Below are 7,500 nucleotides of genomic sequence, written 5' to 3'. Positions count from 1 at the left end.
TGAGATTCTTCAGAGAGCATGAAAGAGTTTGAGTTTTTTCAAAAGTTCTTCTTAGTTTAAAAAAAAAGACTCACTGAGCTTCTTCAGAAAGCCTTTAAAAGTCTCTGAGATTCTTCAGAGAGCATGAAAGAGTTTGAGTTTTTTCAAAAGTTCTTCTTAGTTTTCTTCATTAATGGTCTAACCTTTTAAATTGCCCAATTTTGGCAGCAGTTTTCGCTTACGGCCATACCACCTTGGTCACGCCCGATCTCGTCTGATCTCGGAAGCTAAGCAGGGTCGGGCCTGGTTAGTACTTGGATGGGAGACCGCCTGGGAATACCAGGTGCTGTAAGCTTTTTTGATTTAAAAAAAAAAAAAGAGTCCCTGAGCTTCTTCAGAAAGCCTTTAAAAGTCTCTGAGATTCTTCAGAGAGCATGAAAGAGTTTGAGTTTTTTCAAAAGTTCTTCTTACTTTAAAAAAAAGACTCACTGAGCTTCTTCAGAAAGCCTTTAAAAGTCTCTGAGATTCTTCAGAGAGCATGAAAGAGTTTGAGTTTTTTCAAAAGTTCTTCTTAGTTTTCTTCATTAATGGTCTAACCTTTTAAATTGCCCAATTTTGGCAGCAGTTTTCGCTTACGGCCATACCACCTTGGTCACGCCCGATCTCGTCTGATCTCGGAAGCTAAGCAGGGTCGGGCCTGGTTAGTACTTGGATGGGAGACCGCCTGGGAATACCAGGTGCTGTAAGCTTTTTTGATTTAAAAAAAAAAAAGAGTCCCTGAGCTTCTTCAGAAAGCCTTTAAAAGTCTCTGAGATTCTTCAGAGAGCATGAAAGAGTTTGAGTTTTTTCAAAAGTTCTTCTTACTTTAAAAAAAAGACTCACTGAGCTTCTTCAGAAAGCCTTTAAAAGTCTCTGAGATTCTTCAGAGAGCATGAAAGAGTTTGAGTTTTTTCAAAAGTTCTTCTTAGTTTTCTTCATTAATGGTCTAACCTTTTAAATTGCCCAATTTTGGCAGCAGTTTTCGCTTACGGCCATACCACCTTGGTCACGCCCGATCTCGTCTGATCTCGGAAGCTAAGCAGGGTCGGGCCTGGTTAGTACTTGGATGGGAGACCGCCTGGGAATACCAGGTGCTGTAAGCTTTTTTGATTTAAAAAAAAAAAAAGAGTCCCTGAGCTTCTTCAGAAAGCCTTTAAAAGTCTCTGAGATTCTTCAGAGAGCATGAAAGAGTTTGAGTTTTTTCAAAAGTTCCTCTTAGTTTAAAAAAAAAGACTCACTGAGCTTCTGCAGAAAGCCTTTAAAAGTCTCTGAGATTCTACAGAGAGTATGAAAGAGTTTGAGTTTTTTCAAAAGTTCTTCTTAGTTTTCTTCATTAATGGTCTAACCTTTTAAATTGCCCAATTTTGGCAGCAGTTTTCGCTTACGGCCATACCACCTTGGTCACGCCCGATCTCGTCTGATCTCGGAAGCTAAGCAGGGTCGGGCCTGGTTAGTACTTGGATGGGAGACCGCCTGGGAATACCAGGTGCTGTAAGCTTTTTTGATTTAAAAAAAAAAAAAAAAAAAAGAGTCCCTGAGCTTCTTCAGAAAGCCTTTAAAAGTCTCTGAGATTCTTCAGAGAGCATGAAAGAGTTTGAGTTTTTTCAAAAGTTCTTCTTACTTTAAAAAAAAGACTCACTGAGCTTCTTCAGAAAGCCTTTAAAAGTCTCTGAGATTCTTCAGAGAGCATGAAAGAGTTTGAGTTTTTTCAAAAGTTCTTCTTAGTTTTCTTCATTAATGGTCTAACCTTTTAAATTGCCCAATTTTGGCAGCAGTTTTCGCTTACGGCCATACCACCTTGGTCACGCCCGATCTCGTCTGATCTCGGAAGCTAAGCAGGGTCGGGCCTGGTTAGTACTTGGATGGGAGACCGCCTGGGAATACCAGGTGCTGTAAGCTTTTTTGATTTAAAAAAAAAAAAAGAGTCCCTGAGCTTCTTCAGAAAGCCTTTAAAAGTCTCTGAGATTCTTCAGAGAGCATGAAAGAGTTTGAGTTTTTTCAAAAGTTCCTCTTAGTTTAAAAAAAAAGACTCACTGAGCTTCTGCAGAAAGCCTTTAAAAGTCTCTGAGATTCTACAGAGAGTATGAAAGAGTTTGAGTTTTTTCAAAAGTTCTTCTTAGTTTTCTTCATTAATGGTCTAACCTTTTAAATTGCCCAATTTTGGCAGCAGTTTTCGCTTACGGCCATACCACCTTGGTCACGCCCGATCTCGTCTGATCTCGGAAGCTAAGCAGGGTCGGGCCTGGTTAGTACTTGGATGGGAGACCGCCTGGGAATACCAGGTGCTGTAAGCTTTTTTGATTTAAAAAAAAAAAAAAAAAAAAAGAGTCCCTGAGCTTCTTCAGAAAGCCTTTAAAAGTCTCTGAGATTCTTCAGAGAGCATGAAAGAGTTTGAGTTTTTTCAAAAGTTCTTCTTACTTTAAAAAAAAGACTCACTGAGCTTCTTCAGAAAGCCTTTAAAAGTCTCTGAGATTCTTCAGAGAGCATGAAAGAGTTTGAGTTTTTTCAAAAGTTCTTCTTAGTTTTCTTCATTAATGGTCTAACCTTTTAAATTGCCCAATTTTGGCAGCAGTTTTCGCTTACGGCCATACCACCTTGGTCACGCCCGATCTCGTCTGATCTCGGAAGCTAAGCAGGGTCGGGCCTGGTTAGTACTTGGATGGGAGACCGCCTGGGAATACCAGGTGCTGTAAGCTTTTTTGATTTAAAAAAAAAAAGAGTCCCTGAGCTTCTTCAGAAAGCCTTTAAAAGTCTCTGAGATTCTTCAGAGAGCATGAAAGAGTTTGAGTTTTTTCAAAAGTTCTTCTTACTTTAAAAAAAAGACTCACTGAGCTTCTTCAGAAAGCCTTTAAAAGTCTCTGAGATTCTTCAGAGAGCATGAAAGAGTTTGAGTTTTTTCAAAAGTTCTTCTTAGTTTTCTTCATTAATGGTCTAACCTTTTAAATTGCCCAATTTTGGCAGCAGTTTTCGCTTACGGCCATACCACCTTGGTCACGCCCGATCTCGTCTGATCTCGGAAGCTAAGCAGGGTCGGGCCTGGTTAGTACTTGGATGGGAGACCGCCTGGGAATACCAGGTGCTGTAAGCTTTTTTGATTTAAAAAAAAAAAAAAAAAAAAGAGTCCCTGAGCTTCTTCAGAAAGCCTTTAAAAGTCTCTGAGATTCTTCAGAGAGCATGAAAGAGTTTGAGTTTTTTCAAAAGTTCTTCTTACTTTAAAAAAAAGACTCACTGAGCTTCTTCAGAAAGCCTTTAAAAGTCTCTGAGATTCTTCAGAGAGCATGAAAGAGTTTGAGTTTTTTCAAAAGTTCTTCTTAGTTTTCTTCATTAATGGTCTAACCTTTTAAATTGCCCAATTTTGGCAGCAGTTTTCGCTTACGGCCATACCACCTTGGTCACGCCCGATCTCGTCTGATCTCGGAAGCTAAGCAGGGTCGGGCCTGGTTAGTACTTGGATGGGAGACCGCCTGGGAATACCAGGTGCTGTAAGCTTTTTTGATTTAAAAAAAAAAAAAAAAAAGAGTCCCTGAGCTTCTTCAGAAAGCCTTTAAAAGTCTCTGAGATTCTTCAGAGAGCATGAAAGAGTTTGAGTTTTTTCAAAAGTTCTTCTTAGTTTAAAAAAAAGACTCACTGAGCTTCTGCAGAAAGCCTTTAAAAGTCTCTGAGATTCTTCAGAGAGCATGAAAGAGTTTGAGTTTTTTCAAAAGTTCTTCTTAGTTTAAAAAAAAAGACTCACTGAGCTTCTTCAGAAAGCCTTTAAAAGTCTCTGAGATTCTTCAGAGAGCATGAAAGAGTTTGAGTTTTTTCAAAAGTTCTTCTTAGTTTTCTTCATTAATGGTCTAACCTTTTAAATTGCCCAATTTTGGCAGCAGTTTTCGCTTACGGCCATACCACCTTGGTCACGCCCGATCTCGTCTGATCTCGGAAGCTAAGCAGGGTCGGGCCTGGTTAGTACTTGGATGGGAGACCGCCTGGGAATACCAGGTGCTGTAAGCTTTTTTGATTTAAAAAAAAAAAAAGAGTCCCTGAGCTTCTTCAGAAAGCCTTTAAAAGTCTCTGAGATTCTTCAGAGAGCATGAAAGAGTTTGAGTTTTTTCAAAAGTTCCTCTTAGTTTAAAAAAAAAGACTCACTGAGCTTCTTCAGAAAGCCTTTAAAAGTCTCTGAGATTCTACAGAGAGTATGAAAGAGTTTGAGTTTTTTCAAAAGTTCTTCTTAGTTTTCTTCATTAATGGTCTAACCTTTTAAATTGCCCAATTTTGGCAGCAGTTTTCGCTTACGGCCATACCACCTTGGTCACGCCCGATCTCGTCTGATCTCGGAAGCTAAGCAGGGTCGGGCCTGGTTAGTACTTGGATGGGAGACCGCCTGGGAATACCAGGTGCTGTAAGCTTTTTTGATTTAAAAAAAAAAAAAAAAAAAAAGAGTCCCTGAGCTTCTTCAGAAAGCCTTTAAAAGTCTCTGAGATTCTTCAGAGAGCATGAAAGAGTTTGAGTTTTTTCAAAAGTTCTTCTTACTTTAAAAAAAAGACTCACTGAGCTTCTTCAGAAAGCCTTTAAAAGTCTCTGAGATTCTTCAGAGAGCATGAAAGAGTTTGAGTTTTTTCAAAAGTTCTTCTTAGTTTTCTTCATTAATGGTCTAACCTTTTAAATTGCCCAATTTTGGCAGCAGTTTTCGCTTACGGCCATACCACCTTGGTCACGCCCGATCTCGTCTGATCTCGGAAGCTAAGCAGGGTCGGGCCTGGTTAGTACTTGGATGGGAGACCGCCTGGGAATACCAGGTGCTGTAAGCTTTTTTGATTTAAAAAAAAAAAAGAGTCCCTGAGCTTCTTCAGAAAGCCTTTAAAAGTCTCTGAGATTCTTCAGAGAGCATGAAAGAGTTTGAGTTTTTTCAAAAGTTCTTCTTACTTTAAAAAAAAGACTCACTGAGCTTCTTCAGAAAGCCTTTAAAAGTCTCTGAGATTCTTCAGAGAGCATGAAAGAGTTTGAGTTTTTTCAAAAGTTCTTCTTAGTTTTCTTCATTAATGGTCTAACCTTTTAAATTGCCCAATTTTGGCAGCAGTTTTCGCTTACGGCCATACCACCTTGGTCACGCCCGATCTCGTCTGATCTCGGAAGCTAAGCAGGGTCGGGCCTGGTTAGTACTTGGATGGGAGACCGCCTGGGAATACCAGGTGCTGTAAGCTTTTTTGATTTAAAAAAAAAAAAAGAGTCCCTGAGCTTCTTCAGAAAGCCTTTAAAAGTCTCTGAGATTCTTCAGAGAGCATGAAAGAGTTTGAGTTTTTTCAAAAGTTCTTCTTACTTTAAAAAAAAGACTCACTGAGCTTCTTCAGAAAGCCTTTAAAAGTCTCTGAGATTCTTCAGAGAGCATGAAAGAGTTTGAGTTTTTTCAAAAGTTCTTCTTAGTTTTCTTCATTAATGGTCTAACCTTTTAAATTGCCCAATTTTGGCAGCAGTTTTCGCTTACGGCCATACCACCTTGGTCACGCCCGATCTCGTCTGATCTCGGAAGCTAAGCAGGGTCGGGCCTGGTTAGTACTTGGATGGGAGACCGCCTGGGAATACCAGGTGCTGTAAGCTTTTTTGATTTAAAAAAAAAAAAAGAGTCCCTGAGCTTCTTCAGAAAGCCTTTAAAAGTCTCTGAGATTCTTCAGAGAGCATGAAAGAGTTTGAGTTTTTTCAAAATTTCTTCTTACTTTAAAAAAAAGACTCACTGAGCTTCTTCAGAAAGCCTTTAAAAGTCTCTGAGATTCTTCAGAGAGCATGAAAGAGTCTGAGTTTTTTCAAAAGTTCTTCTTACTTTAAAAAAAAGACTCACTGAGCTTCTTCAGAAAGCCTTTAAAAGTCTCTGAGATTCTTCAGAGAGCATGAAAGAGTTTGAGTTTTTTCAAAAGTTCTTCTTAGTTTTCTTCATTAATGGTCTAACCTTTTAAATTGCCCAATTTTGGCAGCAGTTTTCGCTTACGGCCATACCACCTTGGTCACGCCCGATCTCGTCTGATCTCGGAAGCTAAGCAGGGTCGGGCCTGGTTAGTACTTGGATGGGAGACCGCCTGGGAATACCAGGTGCTGTAAGCTTTTTTGATTTAAAAAAAAAAAAAGAGTCCCTGAGCTTCTTCAGAAAGCCTTTAAAAGTCTCTGAGATTCTTCAGAGAGCATGAAAGAGTTTGAGTTTTTTCAAAAGTTCCTCTTAGTTTAAAAAAAAAGACTCACTGAGCTTCTGCAGAAAGCCTTTAAAAGTCTCTGAGATTCTACAGAGAGTATGAAAGAGTTTGAGTTTTTTCAAAAGTTCTTCTTAGTTTTCTTCATTAATGGTCTAACCTTTTAAATTGCCCAATTTTGGCAGCAGTTTTCGCTTACGGCCATACCACCTTGGTCACGCCCGATCTCGTCTGATCTCGGAAGCTAAGCAGGGTCGGGCCTGGTTAGTACTTGGATGGGAGACCGCCTGGGAATACCAGGTGCTGTAAGCTTTTTTGATTTAAAAAAAAAAAAAAAAAAAAAGAGTCCCTGAGCTTCTTCAGAAAGCCTTTAAAAGTCTCTGAGATTCTTCAGAGAGCATGAAAGAGTTTGAGTTTTTTCAAAAGTTCTTCTTACTTTAAAAAAAAGACTCACTGAGCTTCTTCAGAAAGCCTTTAAAAGTCTCTGAGATTCTTCAGAGAGCATGAAAGAGTTTGAGTTTTTTCAAAAGTTCTTCTTAGTTTTCTTCATTAATGGTCTAACCTTTTAAATTGCCCAATTTTGGCAGCAGTTTTCGCTTACGGCCATACCACCTTGGTCACGCCCGATCTCGTCTGATCTCGGAAGCTAAGCAGGGTCGGGCCTGGTTAGTACTTGGATGGGAGACCGCCTGGGAATACCAGGTGCTGTAAGCTTTTTTGATTTAAAAAAAAAAAGAGTCCCTGAGCTTCTTCAGAAAGCCTTTAAAAGTCTCTGAGATTCTTCAGAGAGCATGAAAGAGTTTGAGTTTTTTCAAAAGTTCTTCTTACTTTAAAAAAAAGACTCACTGAGCTTCTTCAGAAAGCCTTTAAAAGTCTCTGAGATTCTTCAGAGAGCATGAAAGAGTTTGAGTTTTTTCAAAAGTTCTTCTTAGTTTTCTTCATTAATGGTCTAACCTTTTAAATTGCCCAATTTTGGCAGCAGTTTTCGCTTACGGCCATACCACCTTGGTCACGCCCGATCTCGTCTGATCTCGGAAGCTAAGCAGGGTCGGGCCTGGTTAGTACTTGGATGGGAGACCGCCTGGGAATACCAGGTGCTGTAAGCTTTTTTGATTTAAAAAAAAAAAAAAAAAAAAAGAGTCCCTGAGCTTCTTCAGAAAGCCTTTAAAAGTCTCTGAGATTCTTCAGAGAGCATGAAAGAGTTTGAGTTTTTTCAAAAGTTCTTCTTACTTTAAAAAAAAGACTCACTGAGCTTCTTCAGAAAGCCTTTAAAAGTCTCTGAGATTCTTCAGAGAGCATGAAAGAGTTTGAGTTTTTTCAAAAG

General features: G+C 39.3%; 18 non-coding genes across 18 annotated transcripts; all 18 read left to right on the top strand.

Annotated features, from left to right (window-relative positions):
- Positions 1-215: 215 nt before the first annotated feature.
- LOC143754733 (5S ribosomal RNA) lies at positions 216-334 on the top strand. Its single transcript, XR_013208507.1, has one exon. It is a non-coding gene; the product is annotated as a 5S ribosomal RNA (ribosomal RNA).
- Positions 335-609: 275 nt separating this feature from the next.
- LOC143754732 (5S ribosomal RNA) lies at positions 610-728 on the top strand. The gene has a single exon (XR_013208506.1). It is a non-coding gene; the product is annotated as a 5S ribosomal RNA (ribosomal RNA).
- Positions 729-1,002: 274 nt separating this feature from the next.
- Positions 1,003-1,121, top strand: LOC143754731 (5S ribosomal RNA). The gene has a single exon (XR_013208505.1). It is a non-coding gene; the product is annotated as a 5S ribosomal RNA (ribosomal RNA).
- A 276-nt stretch (positions 1,122-1,397) lies between these two features.
- Positions 1,398-1,516, top strand: LOC143754730 (5S ribosomal RNA). Its single transcript, XR_013208504.1, has one exon. It is a non-coding gene; the product is annotated as a 5S ribosomal RNA (ribosomal RNA).
- Positions 1,517-1,798: 282 nt separating this feature from the next.
- On the top strand, positions 1,799-1,917 carry LOC143754728 (5S ribosomal RNA). The gene has a single exon (XR_013208502.1). It is a non-coding gene; the product is annotated as a 5S ribosomal RNA (ribosomal RNA).
- A 276-nt stretch (positions 1,918-2,193) lies between these two features.
- Positions 2,194-2,312, top strand: LOC143754727 (5S ribosomal RNA). Its single transcript, XR_013208501.1, has one exon. It is a non-coding gene; the product is annotated as a 5S ribosomal RNA (ribosomal RNA).
- Positions 2,313-2,595: 283 nt separating this feature from the next.
- LOC143754726 (5S ribosomal RNA) lies at positions 2,596-2,714 on the top strand. The gene has a single exon (XR_013208500.1). It is a non-coding gene; the product is annotated as a 5S ribosomal RNA (ribosomal RNA).
- Positions 2,715-2,987: 273 nt separating this feature from the next.
- Positions 2,988-3,106, top strand: LOC143754725 (5S ribosomal RNA). The gene has a single exon (XR_013208499.1). It is a non-coding gene; the product is annotated as a 5S ribosomal RNA (ribosomal RNA).
- A 282-nt stretch (positions 3,107-3,388) lies between these two features.
- Positions 3,389-3,507, top strand: LOC143754724 (5S ribosomal RNA). Its single transcript, XR_013208498.1, has one exon. It is a non-coding gene; the product is annotated as a 5S ribosomal RNA (ribosomal RNA).
- Positions 3,508-3,892: 385 nt separating this feature from the next.
- Positions 3,893-4,011, top strand: LOC143754722 (5S ribosomal RNA). Its single transcript, XR_013208496.1, has one exon. It is a non-coding gene; the product is annotated as a 5S ribosomal RNA (ribosomal RNA).
- A 276-nt stretch (positions 4,012-4,287) lies between these two features.
- Positions 4,288-4,406, top strand: LOC143754721 (5S ribosomal RNA). Its single transcript, XR_013208495.1, has one exon. It is a non-coding gene; the product is annotated as a 5S ribosomal RNA (ribosomal RNA).
- Positions 4,407-4,689: 283 nt separating this feature from the next.
- On the top strand, positions 4,690-4,808 carry LOC143754720 (5S ribosomal RNA). Its single transcript, XR_013208494.1, has one exon. It is a non-coding gene; the product is annotated as a 5S ribosomal RNA (ribosomal RNA).
- A 274-nt stretch (positions 4,809-5,082) lies between these two features.
- On the top strand, positions 5,083-5,201 carry LOC143754719 (5S ribosomal RNA). Its single transcript, XR_013208493.1, has one exon. It is a non-coding gene; the product is annotated as a 5S ribosomal RNA (ribosomal RNA).
- A 275-nt stretch (positions 5,202-5,476) lies between these two features.
- Positions 5,477-5,595, top strand: LOC143754718 (5S ribosomal RNA). The gene has a single exon (XR_013208492.1). It is a non-coding gene; the product is annotated as a 5S ribosomal RNA (ribosomal RNA).
- A 379-nt stretch (positions 5,596-5,974) lies between these two features.
- Positions 5,975-6,093, top strand: LOC143754717 (5S ribosomal RNA). The gene has a single exon (XR_013208491.1). It is a non-coding gene; the product is annotated as a 5S ribosomal RNA (ribosomal RNA).
- A 276-nt stretch (positions 6,094-6,369) lies between these two features.
- On the top strand, positions 6,370-6,488 carry LOC143754716 (5S ribosomal RNA). Its single transcript, XR_013208490.1, has one exon. It is a non-coding gene; the product is annotated as a 5S ribosomal RNA (ribosomal RNA).
- A 283-nt stretch (positions 6,489-6,771) lies between these two features.
- LOC143754715 (5S ribosomal RNA) lies at positions 6,772-6,890 on the top strand. Its single transcript, XR_013208489.1, has one exon. It is a non-coding gene; the product is annotated as a 5S ribosomal RNA (ribosomal RNA).
- A 273-nt stretch (positions 6,891-7,163) lies between these two features.
- On the top strand, positions 7,164-7,282 carry LOC143754714 (5S ribosomal RNA). The gene has a single exon (XR_013208488.1). It is a non-coding gene; the product is annotated as a 5S ribosomal RNA (ribosomal RNA).
- Positions 7,283-7,500: the final 218 nt, after the last annotated feature.

The sequence above is a fragment of the Siphateles boraxobius genome, unplaced genomic scaffold (assembly GCF_051911475.1).
Source record: "Siphateles boraxobius isolate OS27281-9 unplaced genomic scaffold, OSU_SipBor_1 296, whole genome shotgun sequence".
NCBI lineage: Eukaryota > Metazoa > Chordata > Actinopteri > Cypriniformes > Leuciscidae > Siphateles > Siphateles boraxobius.
This window is presented reverse-complemented; position numbering and strand designations above follow the sequence as displayed.